The sequence below is a fragment of the Notamacropus eugenii genome, chromosome 4 (genome assembly GCF_028372415.1).
Source record: "Notamacropus eugenii isolate mMacEug1 chromosome 4, mMacEug1.pri_v2, whole genome shotgun sequence".
Classification (NCBI taxonomy): domain Eukaryota; kingdom Metazoa; phylum Chordata; class Mammalia; order Diprotodontia; family Macropodidae; genus Notamacropus; species Notamacropus eugenii.
The window spans coordinates 317,651,200-317,674,709 of NC_092875.1; the positions used below are offsets into that span (position 1 = coordinate 317,651,200).

The following is a 23,510-nucleotide window of genomic DNA, read 5'->3' on the forward strand; positions in this document are numbered from 1 at the left end:
CTAAACAGTTCAACTTTAGAAAGTCCTTTATGATTTTTCTTTCCTGTTTACCTTTTCATACTTCTCTTGATTCTTGTGTTTGAAAGGCAGATTTTCTTTTCAGGTCTGTTCTTTTCATCAAGAATGCTTGAAAGTCCTCTATATCATTGAATGACCATTTTTTCCTCTGAAGTATTATACTCAGTTTTTCTTGGTAGGTGATTCTTGGTTTTAATTCTAGTTCCTTTGACTTCTGGAATATCATATTTCAAGCCCTTTGATCCCTTAATATAGAAGCTGCCAGATCCTGTGTTATCCTGATTGTATTTCCACAATACTCAAATTGTTTTTTTCTAGCTGCTTGCAATATTTTCTCCTTGACCTGGGAACTCTGAAATTTGGCTACAATATTCCTAAGAGTTTCTCTTTTTGTATCTCTTTCAGGAGGTGATTGGTGGATTCTTTCAATATTTATTTTTCCCTCTGGTTCTTGAATATCAGGTCAGTTTTCCTTGATAATTTCATGAAAGATGATGTCTAGGTTCTTTTTTTTATTTTGGTTTTCAGGTAGTCCCATAATTTTTAAATTGTCTCTCCTGAGTCTATTCTCCAGGTCAGTTGTTTTTCCAATGAGACATTTCACATTATCTTCTATTTTTTCATTCTTTTGGTTTTGTTTTGTAATTTCATAGTTTCTCATAAAGTCATTAACTTACATCTGTTCCATTCTAATTTTTAAAGAACTATTTTCTTCAGTGAGCTTTTGAATCTTCTTTTCAATTTGGCTAATTCTGCTCTTTAAAGCACTCTTTAATTGGCTTTTTGGATTCTGGGGCCTCTTTTGCCATTTGAATTAGTCTATTTTTTAAGGTGTTAATTTCTTTAGCATTTCTTTGGGTCTCCTTTAGCAAGCTGTTGACTTGCTTTTCATGGTTTTCTTGCATTGCTCTCATTTCTCTTTCCAATTTTTCCTCCACCTCTCTTACTTGATTTTCAAAATCCTTTTTGAGCTCTTCCATGACCTGAGACCATTGCATATTTATTTTGGAGGCTTTTCCTGCAGAAGTCTTGACTTTTAGGTCTCTGAAGACCTAAATTGTTCCTCCTTATCTGAAAGGATGGCAGGAAATACCTGCTCACCAAGAAAGTAACCTTCTATTGTCTTATTCTTTTTCCCTTTTTTGGGCATTTTCCCAGCCAGTTACTTGACTTTTAAGTTCTTTTTCAGGGCTGAGCTCAGGGCTGAGATTCAGATCAGCTGCTCAATTCTCCCAGGGGCTCTAAATGAAGGGCTTCAAAAAAGGAAGCTGCTGCTGCTGGGGGTCCAGACTGAGCTCCCCTCTCCTGGGTAAAGGGGCCCTCCCACTGACTTTGAAGCTGTTTGTGGGTTGAGCAATCTTAGAACTGGTGCTGCCAGTGGCTCCCTGAAGTCTGTTCAGGGTCCTGTCCCTGCCACATCAGACTGCGCTTCCTGCTTCCGGGGATGCACTGCATGCACTCTGTGCTTCCTGGGCTGTGCTGCATGTACTCCATGCTTCATCTTTTAGGACAAATTTAAGATCTAAAATGTAAGTCCTGGTAAAATTTTTGATTAGTGAAACCTCCCATCTGATGTAAAAGCCACATTACTAATTGTGTTCTGCTATTCAGAGAAGAATGTGACAGTCACAGCAGAAGTTTTCCTCGGGGGAAAATCCTGTCCTCAGCCTGGAATGGGATCCTTCTGGCTCAGCATCCTCCTTGTGTTCCTCTGCAAAGGAATGTTTTCCCACCTTGCTATTTCTGAGTCTGGCTAAATTGATACTCTTGTGTAGTCTCATGAAAGATTAAAATCCCTGAAATAGGATAGTCTTTTCCAGGGGTGGCCCTAGGTACTCTGGGGGTCCTAGGGATGGTCTTGATGGGAGTAGTCAGTAGCCTGGAGATTTGGATTGATAGAATTAAGTAGGAAAATGGAACTGGGATTTGGGCGTAGGGATAGGAAAAGCTTATAGGCCTCTAGAGAGCCAGATCAAGTGGAGAAATCCAAGGAGCTGTCAAGGTGAGGTTTTCTAGGGCTCTTTAGACAAATGGGATGAAAACATGAGGTCCGTGTAGGTTTCAAAGTGATGTAAAAGCAATTGAGTATTAATACAATTGACTGAATTAAATTACTGAGACTAAATCAGAGACACCTTCAGTTGGAGGGAAAGCATTTCAGCCTAAGTTTCTTAGAGGCAGGTAGCCTCTGGTAATATTTTGCATTGATGGAAAAATTAAATGTTTCTGTTTTGATTTGAATTCATTTCATGAACATAAGTTGAAGTTAGTATTTGAACTTATCATATGTGTATTTCATTCTTTTAGAATGAGAATGGTTAGAAAGGGATAGAGAAGCTTGAGAAACAGATGTAAATCTATTAGAGCAATAACATGATCTTAAAGGTAAATTTGATTTTATGATTGTTACCAGAACAAGTATAGAAAGCTTTGCAAGCTACTTAAGACTTGCTTTAAGGATGTTTCTCAGTCAATGTGAAATTATAGTCATATCTGAAACTGATTATTGGAGCTTGCTATTTTAAAATTTTATGGGATTATTAATTGACTCTTCTTCTGAGTCTAACTCCAAGTGTGGATAGTAAGAAAGGCTGTCTGAGCCACTGATCCATGATGCCAGTGAGCTTGTGAGGTGCTGGTATGAACTGCAAACGGCTGATCTCATGGGAAATTTATGAGAACAACTGTTCCATCTGAACTGAGGTAGGATTCTCCTGATTCAATTTCCCCACTGACACCTGACAAACTTTAAGCCTGGCTAAGATGACAGTTGACAGTCTATTCCTGCTTGGAAATGGTGTGAAGTGAGGGAAATGTTCCCTTGCTCCAGCTATGTCCCTACTCTTAATGGAAAATTCCTGTAATTAAAAGTTTTGTGAGCATAATACCAGATCTATTAAATAATAGATTGTTGGTAGGGGAACATCTGAGGTTAAAATATGTCTAAAATTAAGCTATTTGGCTTAGGATTTTAGACCCACAACAATAAGTTAGGGTCTTTTAGTTCTTAGTAGTAGTATGGAGGCAATCAGGTCATGGGCTTGTGAAGTTAGCATACATAGTGAATATTATTTTTGTCTCAGTTGGTCAATGTTAAAAGAAGAAGATTTGTATCTATCTTGTAAATTCTTTAAAAGGAACTTCACATGACCAGAAGTTAGAATTGTTTGATGATGTGATATCAATAATAACATGATAAAAATGATTACTTATTGTATTTATGTATGTACTGGGACCTGTTATTAATTTCTTAGCAAAATCTTATCTTCCTGATGGAGGAAGTGAATTAATGTAAAATGTAAAAATTGGGTTCTAATGTGAATTTCTTAAACATGACAATTGGCCAAAATTCCAATTTTGATTTCATAAGAATGATAAGGGTATAAGGCTTAGGAATAGTAATCTAAAATTGTATCAAGGTCAGTTTTGTAGGAGAGTAGCAATCTGGATTTCTACAAGAAGATAAAGGGACAAAGATGCTGAGATGCTGTGCTGAAGACAGCTTGAATGAGCATCCAGACCATAAAAATGCTTCAGATGATGTTCCTCCCCAGATTTCTGTAGGAGATGGAACTTCTAAAAGTACAATTCATTGATTTTTCTTTCTCTTTTGAGTCTCTGAATCTGTACTTAGAACCGGGGGACTACTGCCTTGTAATTTGTCAATGCTTCAGTCAACTTTGCTCCCTTCCCATATAAATGGGTGATAGATGAAAGGAAGAATTCATAGGGGAAAGAAAGTGAGGAGATACTGATTGTATTTAAATGTGGAAACATAAATTTTAATAAAGAAAAAAGGGCAGAGTTTGTGAGAAACAAGGAAAGAGTTCTGTTTCCATGGGTAAAAAACTTTCCATCTTTGAGTGATGATAATTAATCAGAGTTGTGACCTAGTATGGCCAGATTAAAGGTCAGAAACTTGTGCGCAGGCTTGATGAGCTGTTTTAGGGGAAGCCTGTTAGAGAGGAGAACATGAAGTAACATGACCAATGGATGGAGTGGCAGGAAGTCTAAAATCCAGAACAGTATAAAAGGGCTTGCATTGGTCTGAACAAACTGTAATCTTCCTGTAGCCTTTCTTAGGAGCTACCCATTCATGAATGAATGTAGAATGGACTCCCTCCTCCTGAAGAGGTGTGGAGTCAGCTTTGGCCAAAGTGTTCAATTCCTCTGAACTCTGCTGTAATAAATTTTCCTTGATACTTTTTTGCATGTCAAGTGTGTTTCTAACAAAAGACAAACCTAAATAACAGTAAAAAAATATGAATTGCTCATGATCAGGCCATGCCAATATAATCAAATGATAATACTGTTTAATTTATCATGTATATTTAGTGCCATATTACCACAGGATTTTTTTATAAAGTCACAAAAAATTGTTAATGAAATTCATTTGGAAGAGTAAAAGTTTAAGATCAATGACAAAAAAAGAAAGATTATAATTGTTGGAGGTGCTATGGGGAAAATACACACTAATGAACCATTAGATTGCTTAACCATTCTGGAAAGCTATTTGGAAACTTGCCCACAATGACCAAAAGTCATTACATTTTTCATCCTGTTTTATTAGTTTATTTATTTTTAGTTTTCAGCATTCACTTCCACAAGTTTTAAATTTTCTCCCTCTCCCACTTCCCTCCCTCCCCAAAATAGCATGCAATCTGATTTAAGCTCTACACATTCATTTCTATTAAATATTTTTTTCACATTAGTCATGTTGCATAGAAGAATTACAACAAATGGGAGAAACCATGAGAAAGAAAACAAAACAAAATAAAAAAAGAAAATAGCCAGCTTCACTCTCCATTCAGATTCCATAGTTAATCTAAATGTGGATGACATTTTCCATCATGAGTCTTTTGGAATTGTTTTAGGTCCTTAAATTTTGCATACTTTTGGGTAACACTTTTTCCTACCTGGAGATATCGCTACTGGGACTATATCTTTTTTTAAAAAATTATTTTATTTGTTTTCACTTTTCTACAATCACTTCCACATATCTTAGATTTTTTTCCCTTCTCTCTTCACTCCCTCCCTGAGACAGTGTGCAATCTTATATAGGTTCTACACATACATTCCTATTAAACACATTTTCACCATAGTCATGTTGCATAGAAGAATTAAAATGAATGGGAGAAACCATAAAACAAACCTAAACAAACATAACACAAGAAAAAATGGTCTGCTTCATTCTCTGATCCAATTCCATAGTTCTTTCTCTAGATATGAAAGGTGTTTTGCCTCAAGAGTTCATTGAAAATTTTTTTTGTCCTTGCATTGCTGTGAAGGACTAAGTCTATCAGAAAAATTCACACACTGTGGTTGTTGCTATGTGCAAAATTCTTCTGGTTCTGCTCCTTTCACTCAGCATCAGTTCATATAAGTCCTTCCAGGCTTCTCTGAAGTCTTCCTGTTCATCATTCATCATAGCACAATAGTATTCCATTACATTCATACACCACAACTTGTTCAGCCATTTCTCAATTGATTGGCATCCTCTTGATTTCCACTTTTTGGCCACCACAAAGAGAACTGCTATAAATATTTTTGTACATGTGGAACGCTTTCCCACTTTTATGATCTCTTTGGGATACAGTTACTGGGACTGTCTTAAACGGGTCAAAGAAAGAGGAAAGAGACCCATAAGACCTCTAAGAGACCTTAGAGGCAGCTAATCTTGGATTTGGAGTCTGGAAAACTTGATTACATATCTAGGCTCAGATATTAGCTGTGGGACCGAGGCTTCACTTAACCTGAATCTGTCTCATTTTAGTCTTTAAAATACCAGGATTGCTGTGAGAATAAAATATGAAAATATTTGCAATGTGCTTAGCATGTAGTAGGCACTTACTTCATTACATTACATTAATAATGCTTATTAAGTTTTTAAAAATACATATAAAAATACTTATTGTAGCTTTTTTGTGGTACCAAAGAACTAGAAACCAAGAGTACATCTATCAATATAGGAATGGCTGCACAAATTATAGTATATGAATGTGATAGAATGTTGCTGTGCTATAAGACTTGATAAAGGAGATAATTCAAGAGAAACCTAAGAAGATGTGTATGAACTGATGCAGAAAGTGAGCAGAACCAGAATAATTAATACAATAGCAACAACCTTGTAAAGACAAGCAACTCTGAAAAACTTAATGACCAGTTGTGATTCCAGAGGACTCATGATGAAACATGCTACTAACAGAGAGATGATAGACTCAGGGTGCAGACTGAATCATAAATTTTGGGACATAGACAAAGTGGGGATTTGCTTTGCTTGACTATGCATATTGGTTAAAAGGGTTTTGTTTTTCTTTTTTAATGTTGAGGGTAGGTGAGAGGTAGTGGAGGTGAATTTTTATTATTTGAAAAAATAAATAATTAAGAAAAACAAACTGAACAAAAAAAAACATCAGAAAAGTAATAGTTTCAGAGAAATCTGGGAAGATGTAGGAAGTGCTACGAAGTGAAGTGAGCAAAATCAGGAGAACAATGTGTACACTAAGCATCATTGTAAAGACAAACCACTTTGAAAGACATAAGAATTATGATCAATGCAAAGAGAAACCATGATTTGGAGGACATGGAGAATGTTAACACCTCCTGCTCTTGACTTGCCCACAGTTACCCAGCTAGTAAATGTCTGAGGCCAGATTTGAACTCAGGTTTTCCTGACTCCAACACTCTTTCCATTCAGTCACCTAGCCATGTAGGTGGATGCTATCTCAGAGGAAATGTATTTAAGTAAGATCTCTGCCACTTTTTGTCATATATGTATTGACTGAAGGAAGTGCAGATGGTTAGCCCGGACAAGAAAAGACAGAGTACTTGAAAAACTGTCATCTTAAAGAGGGATTTGACTTTTTTTATTTGGCTCCAGAGGGAATAAGTTGCAAAGGGATATGTTTATTCTTGGGGTCAAGAAAAACTTCCTGCCTTACAACTCTCCATAAGTAGAAGGCCTCATTTTGGGACAGCGTGGGAGTTTCCTCCAAGGAAGTCTCCAAGCAAAGGTTAAGTGATCACTTAATAAGTATACTTTAGTTGATATTCTTTTGTTGCAACCTAGGGGTCTTGGGAACCCCCCCAAAATGCAAGAACAAAGGGTACAGGTCTGCCTTGAAAGAATTTGACTACTCAAACCTTCTTTAAGCCCAAGCAGTTTATTAAAACACTGATTGGGGTGGAAAATATTAATAGTAAGTTTGTATATTTGGTAAGGACAAAGTTGACTTTTTTTATAGGAAAAAAGATTGTGAGAACATTTGGCTGGGATCTAGAAGTGGCAAATAACCTGGGGTTATCTGGAGGTAATAGAGAAGGGGCTTCCATGGGATTAAGGGGTAGGAAGTAGCCTGTGGTGGTCCAGAGGTAAACAGCAATGAAAGGCTGGGCTAGGTTAGAGACAGGGTTGGACTGGGCCAGGGGCCACAGTGAAAGGACAATTGAAAGGATTATTGGAATGGACAATGCCTCAGGCGAATGCCAGGGATCTGGGCTGTGTGGGAAAGTCCAGAGGCTTTTTCCTTTTTGGGGTCCAGATCCCAAAGACATGGTCTTCTCCTTGTAGGAATTCAAATCTCATTCCCATCGCTTTAAGGGCATGAATTGGACTACGTGGGCTCTGAATTCTCTTACCATTCTGAAATTTTATAATTTTATTATTCTCTCTGTGTAACTTTAGACAGTTGTGGTTACAGTGCTGGATTTGGATTCAGAAGACCTGAATTCAAATTCCAGCTCTTTCATTTACTAATTGTGCAGTCTTGGCACATCACTTAACCTCTCCAGGCCTCAGTTTCATTAACTCTAAAAAGGGAAGGAGGGTTGAACAAGAAGACATTGAAGTTCCTTTCCACCCCAAAATTTGCTATCTGATGGTTTTCTAGCCTCATTTTTCTCATCTATGAAAGGGGAATGTTGGGCCAAATAATCTTTAGAACTCCTCACATCTATGTCCTGATGATACATTCAGTAGTCATTTAAGGGTAAAAGCAAAATAGAGTGATGTCCAAATTCAGAATGGAAAGTATCAATGAAATACCTGTTTTATCCACTGTACATATGCCTATTCTGGCATTCTGAGAGTTTGTATTTGGTCCAACTTTTTATTTACACTTCAAGGTAATTATGGTGATTTTGCAGCATTTTAATCAGTGCCAATTGTGATTTAGTGAACCATATGTATTTCCATTTGCCACATGCTTCCTCTTCCCCCATTCTAGGAGTGAACATCTTAACACCCAGCAGGGGGCCTCTACATGAAGAAACTAAATGTACCATCAAGCTCAGTGCCATAGAAGTACCAGCTCGTCCAGTTCCTTTCCATGCTGTTTTTCCCCCTCCTAATGTCTGAACAGCTGTCGGTTGTTCATTTTTTTCTAATTCTATATTTTTTCGTTGTCCAGGATCTTTCATCAAAATAAAGAGAAAAAGGATTGGAGAACATGAATAATAAAGGTCCCATTTAAGGTAAGTGGTGAATGAACAGTGTCATGGAAGAGAGGGAAAGAAGGGTGTGAAATAAAGAAATGATGATAGAGCCAACGAAGTCTTTTAAAATTTGAGCTATGAATTGGGGGTTGTAAATTTCCATCAACATAAGTTAGAAGTAACTGTGTTGAAAGTCTTAAATTGGCCTTGTTGTTAGTCTTTCATTTCAAAGAGGACCAAAGACATCAGGGGGGTGATATCTTGACTCCCTCATGAACTGGATTTAAATGAGGTGGAGTTGCACAGAGTCAGCCTCAGTCTTTCTTCTAGAGTCATCGAAGTCCAGTGGCAAGATGTAACTCAGGATGACTGGCAATGGTCTGCAATGCGGTGGATAATCTTGGCATCTTTGATGTCTAACCAAGCTCTAAGCACTTCAAAGTTGCTTTAGCTGCCTTCATTGCAGTTGGAACAAATTGTTCTCATCTGCTCATTTCTCTGGGTAAAGTCTTCACATGCTTGGTGGAGACATACCCCTAACTCACTAATGCGTTTGAGGCCTGTTGGTTACCCTCAATATATTTTTGCCCATCTGCCAATACAGTTTTACCGGAGTGTGACCATTATACATGCTACAGCTTCTTGGAGCCATGGGTTGAGTATTAAGTGAAGGTAGACACCAAAGATGAATGAGCAACCCTGAAAAGGGCTCAGTAAGTCCTCCTACTAGAAGTACTAGTCTTCTAGTCTTCCCTAAATAGCCCATACACTGCAAATCGACCTTAAGATATAATAAACATGATTTCAAATGTGCCCATCACTTAGGACAGAACATAAAAGCTTATATTTCTGCACATAATATGAAAATAAAAGTGCTTCCCCCTTGATCATTTAATTCTAGAGAGAACTCAAGATCACATTTATATGTTATGGAATAAGAAAATATTGCTGTCCTGTAGTATAATTGCTAGAGAATGCTATTTGTACTTTTTGTAACATCTGGCTTTCTAGCTGCTTCTTTAGACTTTATTTACCTCATGATTGAATAGAATAAGAAACTGGGAAGTGTTTTACTATGGAGAGAGATTGGACCCATGATTTCATTGGAGTATGGCATTCTCAGAGAAAGAAATTTCTACCATTTCAGACTGGTATCTTCTCTGCAATTTATTGTTTCAGAAAATTGCTTAGTACCATCCTCATTCTCATTAATTTTATTATGTCTTTTTGGAGTTTGAAATGCCTATAGGAAATTTTGTCTGAAATATTCAATAGGTAATTGTTGGTATAAAACTATGTGTGTGTATGTATGTGTGTATATGTATATACGTATGTATACACACATACGTATATACCATACATATGGAGAGAGAGAGAGAATAAAGACAGAAATAGCGATAGAAAAGAGGACCTCTTTACTATACCTCTAATTTCAAGGGCAAGATGATCCAGCAATGGAGACAGAAAAGGAGTGGTTAGATAAGTAGTAGAAAGACCATATGAAAAATTCTGTCACTTTGAGAAGCTTATCATCTCATTAAGTCAAAGAAGCACAAATACTGATGAAATGATATGTGCTAAAAATATTGATCCTGCAGTAAATATCACCAAAAATGAAATATATTTTAGAGAACATTTGTCACTTCAGGGAACTCCCTTCATCAGCACACATCTCACATAGGATTATAGGATCACAGATTTAGAGCAAAAAAGAAACCCAGAGACAAACTAGTTCAATACCTTTATTTTGCAGGAGAGAAAACTGAGGCCCCAAGAGTTTAAATGTCTAGGCCAATGTCACACAGGTAGCAAGTGACCTCTAGACAATTCCTAAGTAGATGCACACAAAGGTTATGTAATTTACCTGGGTCTCATAGCAAATAAGTGTGACAAACAGAATTTGAATGCCAGTCTTTATGATTCCAAACCCAGTACTCTATCCAGTAAGCTGCATTGCTTATGGCAAAATAATTAATGTAATGATAATATAAATTAGTTAAAATTATAACCATAGTTCTCTTCATGATCTCCAGGAGCTTGACCAGCCTCAAAAGATGATTAGTCTATAACTGGGGGTTGGTTGGGTAATAGAATCACCTCAAAGGCTTAAACTTATACTCAATATATTCATGCAACGTGGAAGTGCATCTCCTTTCTCTGAGAAACAAGAAAGAGAAATCTTCCCACTGGGTCACATTGTAGGTGGGGAAAGACTTAAATTACTCTGGACACAGAGTAGATATTAAATAAATGCTTGTTGAATGGATGTCCTTGAGCTATATTGTATCTTTGTAATATGGCAATGACAGTTCTGGACATGATATGATAACTTTGTCAAGAAACTGAAGATTATGAGGAAGCATGTTGTATTTTCATCACTTTTATTCATTGAAGACAGGATAAACAAGAGAAAAAAATAATTTGAAAGGTGAACAGTCAGCTAAGAATGTGGCATCTGAGAATAGAATGTGTATGTCTAGACTATAGCTTACAATACAGGATTGACAGATTCTTGGACAAAGATTTACTATCCTGAAAAATAATGGTAAGAATGTATTTGCTAGGTGTCTCAAAAATATAATCAAAAGAGCATTAAACGAAAACAAAAAGGATAGGGGAGAGAAGGTCTTATGTGTATATGTGTGTGAGTACATTTATATACACACACATACATACACACACTCTCCCCAAGTTAAGTATAATGAAGTGTAACCACAAAGAATAAAGAAAAATAGTTGGTAGAATACTCACAAAGTCATAGGAAACAAAAATCTAAAAAAGAAGTCAGTAATGAAACACTAGGCCTCAAGTGCCTATACATAATTGCCTATACATAATTGCTATACACAAACAAAATTTTTAGTTAACAAACAAGAAGTTCCAGAGGACCTAACATGAGTAAGAGTTCCTTCTGATTGGAGTTCTTAAATCAGATACTGGATGATCACTTAGTAGGTAAGTTACAGTGAAAATTGCTTTCATGAATGAATTGGATGAGATGAACACTGAGATCACTTCCAAGTTTTAACTTCTGTAATTTGCCATCTTTCTGGAGTAAAAATATCAGGTTTCAAAGATTTAATCTTCTAAAGTAGTTTGCAAAGCATGTCCTATGCACAAGAAAAAGGCACGTACAGGAAGCATCCCTGCACAGTGCATCCAAGAGGCTTCGAGAATATTGCCTTGAAAAAGAACAGAAGCTGCCAGTGCTGGAGAGCATTCAGATGAACCACAGCAGGCTGCCAAAGCTTGAACAGGATTTTCTACAATAGCACTGCTGGAGAAAGAAGTAGCAGAGAGAATCATCCAACTGTACTAATGCCTGGTCACAAGAGATCCTGTGAATTGAGGACGCTGTCCTTCCCTGAGAGATATCATGCTGAGCAGAAGGACTCCCAGCAAATAAGGATGACATCATATAATTTGAATCAGTTGTCTTTCTACTAATATTACAGTGATAAGTAGGTCAGGCCTATAAAACCACAATGATCCAAGAGATTGTGGTGAAAAAACCAGAAAGTGCTATTGTTTCATCAAACCATATTATCAAAAGAATAAGTTTGGTATAGTGGATAGAATTACAGAATCAGAGAATTTGAGTTGGAGGGGACCTCTGCAATTTACTCAGAAGTAAACCCCATTATAACACACCAGATTTTTCCTGAAGACTTCCAGTGATGAGGAATCTACCACCTCTAATGAAGCCCATTATAATTTTTGGAAAGCTCTAATTGTCAGAAAGATTTTCCTAACACTGAGCCTCAATGGCATTCCTTGCAATTTCTACTGATTCCTAATTCTGTCCTCTTTCATAGCTGTTGTTTGTCCTGTGTTCTTGAAAAGGACCAATGATATCACAAGGGTGATGTCTTGACTTGCACGTGAATTCGATTTGAGTGAGGTAGAGCTGCATAAAGTCATCAGCCTCACTCTCTCCTCCAAAGTCATTAGAGTTCAGCGGCAAGAAAAAGGTCAGTGACTGGCAATGGCCCAAATGCAGAAGGTGACCTTGGCCTTTCTAAATTAAGGTCTTTCCCAGGTCTTAGTTTGTTTGAGGCCATTCCCATTCAGTGACTAATGACTAGGTAAGATCTGAGATAAAAGATGGCTCAATTTGTCATCCCTAAGATATCAGTCTGTGAGGGGAAGACCCTTAGAGTTTTTGACCAGAAGAGAAAACAATTGCTATTTGCACTCTTTGTAAGTCATCCAAATCTATACAATGAGCTGCAGAGGCTTGGACTGGGCCTATTATTGGTCATTCAATGAAAGCCAGAATGATTTAGGTTTAAAGGCATACTCAATTACCTCCATTTAAACTATAATGGGGGGGAGGAGCCAAGATGGCGGAGTAGAAAGATACACATATGCTAGCTCCAAACCCACAGCCCATAAAATACCTGTAAAGAAGAACTCCCAACAAATTCTAGAGCAGTGGAAGCCGCAGAACAATGGAGTGGAGGAGATTTCTGTTCCAGAGAGACCTGAAAAACTGACCCAAAAGGTCCGTCATGCACCAGACCCGGAGCAGAGCCCAGCCCTGCCTCAGCTGCATGGCACCGAGAGGAGCAGATCTGAGCAGGTTTCAGGAACACAATCTCCAGCAGCCAAGCAGGTCCCTCCACCCACAGGTGGCAAAGGTCAGTGAGAGGGGCTTTTCAGTTCATGGAGAGGGGCTTTTCAGTTCGTGGAGAGGGGCGTGGGGTGCCCCCATAACTCAGGCCCCCTGGTGAAACAGCAGCGGAGGCAGCAACAGACAGGGGATCCCAGAGCAGGCAGGAGCTTGGATCCATTGTTGAAGGTCTCCACATAAACCCCCTGAGGGAACTGAGCCCCTTGTGGTGGTCCTGCCCCTACCTGAGCACCTGAACTTAATCTCACACTGAATAGCAGCCCCTCCTGCCAAAGCCCTAAGGCCGGGAAGCAGCATTTGAATCTCAGACCCCAAGCGCTGGCTGGGTGGAGGCTGGGTGGATCTGTAGGTGAGATGGGGGTGGAGAGGACACTCAGAAGTCAAGTAACCTACTGGGAAAATGCCCAGAAAAGGGAAAAAAAATAAGACCATACAAGGCTACTTTCTTGGTGAACATATATCTCCTCCTTTGCTTTCAGATGAGGAAGAACAAAGTTTACCATCAGGGAAAGACATAGAAATCAAAGCTTCTGTATCCCAAACAGGTAAAATAAATATTCAATGGGCTCAGGCCATGGAAGAGCTCAAAAAGGATTTCAAAAATCAAGTTAGAGAGGTGGAGGAAAAACTGGGAAGAGAAATGAGAGAGATGCAAGAAAAGCATGACAAGCAGGTCGATACCTTGCTAAAGGAGACCCAAAAACATGCTGAAGAAAATAACACCTTGAAAAATAGGCTAACTCAATTGGCAAAAGAGGTTCAAAAAGCCAATGAGGAGAAGAATGTTTTCAAAAGCAGAATTAGCCAAATGGAAAAAGAGGTTCAAAAGCTCACTGAAGAAAACAGTTCTTTCAAAATTAGAATGGAACAGATGGAGGCTAATGACTTTATGAGAAACCAAGAAATCACAAAACAAAACCAAAAGAATGAAAAAATGGAAGATAATGTGAAATACCTCATTGGAAAAACAACTGACCAGGAAAATAGATCCAGGAGAGACAATTTAAAAATTATGGGACTACCTGAAAGCCATGATCAAAAAAAGAGCCTACACATCTTTCATGAAATTATCAAGGAAAACTGCCCTGATATTCTAGAACCAGAGGGCAAAATAAATATTGAAAATATCCACTAATCACCACTGGAAAGAGATCCAAAAAGAGAAACTCCTAGGAACATTGTGGCCAAATTCCAGAGTTCCCAGGTCAAGGAGAAAATATTGCAAGCAGCTAGAAAGAAACAATTCAAGTATTGTGGAAATACAATCAGGATAACACAAGATTTAGCAGCTTCTACATTAAGGGATCTAAGGGCATGGAATAGGATATTCCAGAAGTCAAAGGAACTAGGACTAAAACCAAGAATCACCTACCCAGCAAAACTGAGTATAATACTTCAGGGGAAAAAATGGTCTTTCAATGAAATAGAGGACTTTCAAGCATTCTTGATGAAAAGACCAGAGCTGAAAAGAAAATTTGACTTGAGAAATCATAAGGGACTTACTAAAGTTGAACTGTTTACATTCCTACATGGAAAGACAATATTTGTAACTCTTGAAACTTCTCAGTATCTGTGTAGGGGGTGGGATTACACACACACACACACACACACACACACACACACACACACACAGCACAGAGTGAATTGAATAGGACGGGATCATATCTTAAACAAATGAAATTAAGCAGTGAGGGGAGGAGAAAGGGAGGAATGGAATGGGGCAAATTATCTCTCATAAAAGAGGCAGGAAAAAGACTTTTTAGTGGAGGGAAAAAGAGGGGAGGTGAGAGAAAAACATGGTTTACTCTCATCACATTTGACTAAAGGAAGGAATAAAATGCACACTCATTTTGGTATGAAAACCTATCTTACAATACAGGAAAGTGGGGGAGAAGGGGATAAACAGTGTGGGGGGGGATGATGGAAGGGAGGGAAATGGGAGGAGGGAACAGTTTGAAGTCAACACTCTTGGGGAGGGACAGCATCAAAAGAGAGAATAGAAGCAATGGGGGACAGGATAGAATGGAGGGAAATATAGTTAGTCTCACACAACATGAATTTTATGGAATTCATTTGCAAAACTACACAGACATGGCCTATATTGAATTGCTTGCCTTCCAAAGGGAATGGGTGGGGAGGGAGGGAAGAAGAGAAGTTGGAACTCAAAGTTATAGGAACAACTGTCGAGTACTGTTCTTGCAACCAGGAAATAAGAAATACAGGTAATGGGGTATAGAAAGTTATCTGGCCCTACAGGACAAAAGAGAAGTTGGGGACAAGGGAAGGGAGGGATAATAGAAGAGAGGGCAGATTGGTGATAGGGGCAATTAGAATGCTTGCTGTTTTGGGGTGTGGGAGGGGGAAAATGGGGAGAAAATTTGGAACCCAAAATTTTGTGAAAATGAATATTAAAAGTTAAATAAATAAATTTTAAAAAAGTATAATGGTACTCTTAAAATCTATTTTTTCACAACTTTATTTCAAGAAATCAAAAATGAAAACTATGTGGGACAAAAGTAAATTGTCCTAACTTTTTGAAAAAGAAGGAGGAGGAAGAGAAAGAGGAGGAGAACAAGGAGGAGGATGAGGAGGACCAGAAAAACAAGAAGAAGAAGAAGAAGAAGAAGAAGAAGAAGAAGAAGAAGAAGAAGAAGAAATCGCAACATTTCCTAACTTCTGTTTGAGTTGGCAAGTTGGGTCCCCCAGAGACTTTTGCCCTCTGGGAATAAACCAAATAAGAAGTCATAATCTCTCTGTGCCTTCATTTGCTCATTTTTATAATGACAGGGATTGGACAAGATGATCTCTAAGGGCCCTTCCAGCTCCAAATCTATGATTCCGTGGTTCTTTGTGAAACAGAACAAGTTAGAATACTAACTTTCAAGGAAAAAGACTTGAATTTGAACCCCAGCTCTTCTGTTTACTACTTGTGTGATCTTAGGCAGATCACATCTTACCATTCAAATAAACGAGTTGGATGAGATTAATTCTAAATTCCTTCCAACTTTGTGTTTGAAACTTTATCGCTCTATTTATATTTTTGGCCAACTAGAGCATCTACATTTTCAAACCATTAACATTCTTATTGTGAGAAGTACTTGCTCTAGAAATAACAATGTGAAGCCAGGAAAACCTTTATTTTATTTTATTTTATTTTATGTTCCTTGGGAATAGTGACTCCCTCAAGGACTACATTTCTGTTCCCTATTCATATTTCCCACTTTGCTCCCCATTGACTGGATGCAAATTCCTGAACCGCCTATTTCATATTCTCCTCCTTGATATGTCTCTCTTGATATGTCATATATTCCATGTGCATATAAATTGCTCCACCCTGGCAATACATTGGATAACATTAAACATTAATATTAATTAATTAATATTAAACATTAATTATTAAACAGCTTGTTAAGCATGTGTACAAGCTTCTGACCTTTTGCTTGATCAGAAGCCTGGTTCTGCTAGGTCACAGCTCTGATTAGAACCAATCACCTCTGACTTCCATCCTGTTATTGCTCTGGCAAAGCTGGGAGTAGTATTAATCCTGTGGAAACAGAATTCCTTCCTTTGTTTCTCATGCTATTTTTATAGGAAAGGTAAAAAAAAACAGAAAGGGGTTTTGCATAAGACCATATAAAATTTAAAAGTCCTGTTTTGCATATCTGGAGGTGAGAATTCCTTCATCTGTGGTCTGGAGATAATCATCTGATGCTTAATTTCCTATATGGTATAATTTGCTCTTCTAGTCTCTATTGTTCAGTTTCCATATTGCTTCCTTATGTCAGAATCTTAAATTATTTTTCCCTTCAGGGTCTTAAACCTGAAGAATACCTCAGAGATAACTTATTCTCAGTGTAGTCTCTAATTTAGTTGGAAAAGTTTGGGCAAAAATGATTTGATCTGAAAAATTCATTTCCCACTGAGTAGTTCTTCAGTACTTTGGGGGAAGATGACACACAAAAAGAAACTAAAAAGGGAAAGAAGGTACCCAACTTAGGGGCATAGGAAGAAGTCTCATTGTAGTGCAGTCAGGTGGAAAATGAGATCTCTGTTCTGAACCCCCTTCTTAAATGGAGGTTTTGGAGTTCATGGCTCCACCCTCCAATCAGAGGAACAAGGATAGTGATGATATGTGACTTCTAAGGCTGACTGGATCTTGGAGAATGATGATGTTAATAAATGTACAAATTTCCATTCTTCAGTAAGACTATAGTAGTAAGCAGTTGGTTGATCATTGTACTTGGTCGTTGTATTCTGAAGTGTACAATAATATCATTAAAGTCTATCTTGAATTTTATCTTTATGTTCCTAGTGATTAACACAATGCCTGACGCACAGAAGGATCTTAATAATAGATACTAATTGATCAATAAGAAAGAAAAAAAAACAATGTTCCAGATTCTTTCAGCTGCCAATTCTCTGCCCCTTAAAATGACTTTGTATTTCTTTTATTCATTATTTGTTAGTTATTTATGAACATGTTAATTTTCCTCCAGAAGCATAGAAACTTCTTTAAATTTTTTATTTCATTAATATTTCTGAATTACATATACAAAATTTTTAACATTCATTTCTAAAAAAAATTTTGAGTTGCAAATAGTGTCCTTCCCTCATACCCTTTGCCCCTCTTTGAGAAGGCAAGCAATATATCAGTTATACATGTGAAGTCAAGCATATAAGCATCTTAAAGATAGAGAATATTTCATTTTTGTCTTTATATTCCTAGTCCCTAGAATTATACCAGTCATACTGTAGGTACTCAACAGAACACAGGATCTTATAATCACAGATTTGAAAGTAGAAATGAACTTAAGAGTTATTGAATTGAATTGAATTTATGAGGAAAAAAACAAAAAATACACATTAGAAATAATAGGGAAAGATGGTACAATAAGGCAGGAATTAGCTTAAGTTCTCCAAAATTACCGTCCAAACAACTTAAAATAATGCCTCAGAATGAAATCTGGAGTAGCTGAACTAAAAGAAGAGGGTGAAAAACAACAGTAAAGGTCTATCTCACTGAGGTGAGAGTGGAGTACAGTTCAGTACAGGTGACCTGGCCAAGCCAGCATCAAATTATGCTTCAGCAGGGCAGCAATAAGGTTCTGTGACTTGGCTAAAGCCAGCAGCAAGGCCCCACATCCTCACCCCTCCACAAGCCATCAGTGAGACCTTGACTCCACTCCTTCCATGAGCTCCCAGCAAGGACCTGTGTTCCTGTGTGAGCTGGCAGTAGCCCTACCTCAGCAAACCAATATAGGCCTAAAAAGTAACAGAATCAGGCCACAGATGGTAAGGGGACCAGAAAACTGACCAGAAGGAGATTACAAGGGGCACTTTGCTGACAGTGAGTTCAGGAATCTGTTGTGTTGCCCAGACAGGGATCAAGGTCACAGATATGGACCACAGTCCAAGGGTGAGGAGCTTTTTAGAATATAAGACTCAAAAGAAGCATTGAAAAGGTAAACAGGAGAAAGAAAACATAAGGGATTCAATAAGATTAAGTCATTTACATTCCTACATGGGAAGATGTTACTTGTCTTAAGAACTTTATTACTATTAGGCCAGTTAGAAGTATACACAGAGGTGTGGGTGCAAGTTGGCTATGATGGGATGATATTCCAAAATAACAAAATTAAGGGGTGAGAAAGAAGCATGCATTGGGAGAAGGGGGAAGGGGGAGGTAGAATGAGATAAACTATCTTATATAAAAGAGGCATGAAAGGGCTATTACAGTGGAAAGGAAGATGGGAGTAAGGTGAGCTTAGAGAAAAAACTAATGGAATATAAATGCAGATCAAAGCATATAATATTTGTCACTTTATTTTTTTATAATTTTTTTGGTCTATGTTTTCTTTTATTGACTAATGACTATTATGGAAATGTTTTCATGATTACGCATGCATAATCTATATCAAATTGCTTACCATCTCTGGGAGGGGAAAGGGAAGGAAGATAGGAAAGAATTTGGAACTCAACATTTTAAAAAAAGTCAAAATTGTTTTTACATGCAATTGGAAAAAATAATATATATTTAAAAAAATAATAGGGAATTTCTGGGAAGCTTATTGTGTTCTTACAAGCCTTTTCAGAGTTTTACAGAAGGATACATGTTGTAAAAGATACCTTATATTAGTTATTGAACTGTGTCCAAACATTTTCATTAGTCATTGTCATTAATAACACAGGACCTTAGAAATAACGGGCAGACAGCATGTATTTATTGAGAACCTACTATGCATCAGCCACTGTACTAAGGGACAGGGATAAAGAGAGAGTCAAAAAACAGTCCCTACCCTCAGGGAACTTACAACCTAATGGCGGAAGACAACACACAAAAGGGAGCTGAGAAACTGGGGCAGAGGATGGAGGTAACTATGCAAGTGAAAGCAGGTATGTATTGAAGTCAGGGAAGACAAAAGCACAACTGATGCAGACACTTAATATATATTTGTTGAAATGAACTGATTGAACTATACCGAAGTGACTGGATAATAAACATTCTTTGGGAATGTGTAAATATATTTATGTATAATTATAGGATCCTAGCATTTCAAAAATGGAAGGGACATTAGCATACAATAAATCAACAAACATTTATTATGCACGTGTTACATTGCAGACACTGAGGGAAAAAGTCAGAAGTAAGACAGTCCCTTCTTTCAAGGTTATAACATCCCACTCAGGGATGTAATAAGTTCCCAGATAAGTAAATATACAATATAGATAAAGTGAAAACAAAATGGATTTTTTGGGGGAGAGAGAAGAGAACTATTACCTTGGGGAATGAAGGGCCATTTGAGCTGAATCTTGAATAAACCTAGGGGTTCCAAGAAGAACAAGCCCCTACCTAAGCAGAAATCCCTTCTTCAGCGTTTCTGACATGGAATCAGGGAGCATTTGCTTGAAGACTCCAGTGAGGGAAGCTCACTTTTGACATGCTGAGTATTCCACACCACTTCCTGATGCTTTTAATTGTTAGGTAGTTTTCCCTTATACTGATCTGAAATTTACCTTTCTGACTATTTCCATCAACGTTTTCCATTTTATTCTCCAAGGCCAAGCAAAGTATGTTTAATCTTCTTTCCCTGTAATACTACAAATACTTATAGGTAATATCTCTCCATTCCCTAGGTCTTCTCCACACTAACCATCTCTAATCCTTTAAGACAATATCAAAATCATAGCATCTCAGGTCGCTTTACTTTCATTGTTCTCTTCATATATACTCCCACATAGAAATGTGTTTCTCAAACTATGACCCCCTAGCAATGAACACAATAATCCCGATGTCCTGACTAGGCCAGAGGTCAGAACAATTTTCACATACCCCATTCTTAACACTACAGTACTTTAAATACAGCCTAAAATCTCACTAGCTTTCTGGTTGTCACATCAAACTGTTGACTTATGGCAAATTTATAGTCTACTAAAGCATCTAAATCTTCACGTTAATAGATGCTGAGCCACATATCCTTCAGTCTTCATTTGAAAAGTTGATTTTTGAAATCCAAATGTTGTACTTTACCTTTATCCCTATTAAATTTCATCTCATTGCTCTAACCCACCATTCATTTTAACTGTTAACATGACTTTGAATAATTATGTAACTGAAAATATTTGTCATTCTTCTGAACTTTGTGTCATTGGCAAATTTACCAAAATTTTATTCAAATAATTAACAAGAATGTTGAAGCAAGCTATTATCATACACCATAGAAGCCTGTGGTACCATAGTAGAAACCTCTAGGTTGACATAATTTTTTAAAATTATTTTTTATTTTGAACTTAGATACCAAAAACCAAACAAACCAGCATTTTCACGTACATCATGTTTGTCCTTCATTGCCGAAGAAGACCATGACATCAGAGAAATGATGACATGACTTGCACCTGACTTTGTTTGGAGTGAAGGAGGGCTGTGCAGGTGACCAGCCTCATTCCTCCTCCAGAGCCATCTGAATCCAGTGACCTGATATTCCTCAGGATGACTGGAGATGGACCAGGATGCACTGGTCTTTAGGCCAAGGTCTTTGCAGGTACACACTTAGGGTGAGGCAATGGCCCTCAATTGAATAGGCCTGTTTAAGAAGTAGACAGGACATGGCCCCTTTAATGAGGTCAAGGAAAACAAAGACATCAGGCTGAGTGGGAAGCAGCAACAGTTACTATTGATAATCACTCTAAAGCTAGGGGGGTCCAGGAGCACTTGGCTGGGGCCCATTGGGAGAGGACAGGTGACAGGACAAGGCTGGAGAGGAAAAGAGAAGAGAGGGGAGAGTTGGGGAGGGGAGGGGAGGAAACAGTAAAACCCATGTTAAGTGGGCAATTTTTTGCCATCCAAATTTACCTTCCTTTGGAGAGGAGAAGGAAGGGGAGGGAATGGCAGACAGGAGAGGAGGAGGTGAGGTACCCAGCTAGCATTTGCCAGCTGCATCTGCTCACAGGATTGTGTTGGTCCTTTGTTGCCAAAGAAGACCATACCATCAGAGAAATGATGACATAACTTGCACTTGACTTTGTTTTGAGTGAAGAAGGGCTGTGCAGGTCTCCAGCCTCACTTATCCTCCAGAGCCATCTCTCCACATACATAGAAGAATAAACAAAAGAAGGATTCTCTCTGAAATAATGAAATTCCATTTCACACTATTTCTCTCTTCAAAAAAACATATAGTAAATTCTGTGTTAGTTGCAAAATTGCCTTCCTTGTTTGTGCTTTCTCCTGAAAAGGAATTATCATTTCTGCCAGGCTCTGTTCTCAGTGCTTTATTTTGAGCATTTAAAAATATGTTTTAATACCTCTCTTTTTATTTAAAAAAATTTATCACTATGCTATCCCACCCATTAACCTTGAGAAACAAAGAGGAGGAAAAGCCTTTTTAATAATAATAAGCACAGTCTAACAAAATGAATCCACCCAGTGGCCATGTCCAAAAATGTTTGTCTTTCTGTACCTTGTATTCATTAGTTTTCTATCAGGAGATGGGCAACATGTTTCATCAGAGGTTTTATGGAGGTCCTGGTGATTATTAGATAATTCAGAAAAAGTTGTTTTCCTTTACACTATTTTCTATCTTTACATAAATTGTTCTTTTATATATATATAATTTTTCTCAATTACATGTTAAAACAATTATTTTTAACGCTTTAAAAAGTTTTGAGTTCCAAATTCTATCCTTCCCTCCCTCTTTACCCTCCCCACTCCCTGAGATGGTAAGCAATCAAATGTAGGTTATACATGTACAATCATGTAAAACATTTCCATATTAGTCATTTTGTACAAGAAGACTCTAATAAGAAAAAATAAAGTGAAAAATAGCATGCTTCAGTGTGTATTCAAATGATATCAGTTCTTTTGCTGAGGGTGGATAGTGTGCTTCATCATTAGTCCTTTGGGATTATCTTGGATCATTTTATTGCTAAGAATAGCCAAGTGATTCATAGTTCTTCATACAAATTGCTGTTACTGTGTACAATGTTCTCCTGGTTCTCCTCACTTCACTTTGCATCACTTCATGTAAGTCTTTCCAAGTTTTTCTGAAATCATTGTGCTTGTCATTTCTTGTAGCACAATAAAATTCAATAGCAGTCTTGTTTAGGCATTCCCCCCAACTGATGGACATCCCCCCAGTTTCCAATTCTTTGCCACCACAAAAGAACTGCTATAAATAGTTTTGTACATGTAGGTTGTTTTCCCTTTTAAAAAAACATCTTTGAGATATAGACCTAGCAATGGTATTGCTGGACCAAAAGGTGTACACAGTTTGATTGCTCTTTGGTCATGGTTCCAATTTGCTCTCCAGAATGTTTGGATTAGTTCACAATTGTGCCAATATTGCATTAGTGTCCCAGTTTTTCCACATCCCCTCCAACATTTATTATTTTTCTTTTTTGTCATATTAGCCAATCTGATAAGTGTGACCAGGTACTTCAGAGTTGCTTTAATTTGCATTTCTGTAATCAATAATGATTTAGAGCCTTTTTTCATCTGACTAAAAGATAGCTTTGATTTCTTCATCTGAAAACTGCCTGTTCATATCCTTTGAGCAATTATCAATGGAGAAGTCACTTGTATTTTTATAAATTTGACTCAGTTTTCTATATATTTGAGAAATTAGGCCTTTATCAGAGATACTTTTTGCAAAAAAAATTTTCCCCCAGTTTTCTGCTTTCCTTTTCATTTTGGCTTTGTTTGTGCAAAAACTTTAATTTTATGTAATCAAAATTATCCATTTTACATTTTGTAATTCTCTTTTACATTTTGCACTTAAATTACTCTTTTGAGTCTTCTTAATTCACTCTGCTCACTACCCAGAGTTCTCTGAAATTGTCTTTTTCAGCATCTTTTACAATGCAATGATACTCACATCACAACTTATTCAGTCCTTGTCCAACTGTCTAGAAGCAATGTAAGACAGCCCTTATA

At 37.5% G+C, this 23,510-nt stretch overlaps 1 long non-coding RNA gene across 1 annotated transcript; it reads left to right on the top strand.

Annotated features, from left to right (window-relative positions):
* The first annotated feature begins 420 nt into the window (after positions 1 to 420).
* LOC140501426 (uncharacterized) lies at positions 421 to 15,781 on the top strand. Its single transcript, XR_011966178.1, has 3 exons — positions 421 to 480; positions 8,427 to 8,490; positions 15,570 to 15,781. It is a non-coding gene; the product is annotated as an uncharacterized lncRNA (long non-coding RNA).
* Positions 15,782 to 23,510: the final 7,729 nt, after the last annotated feature.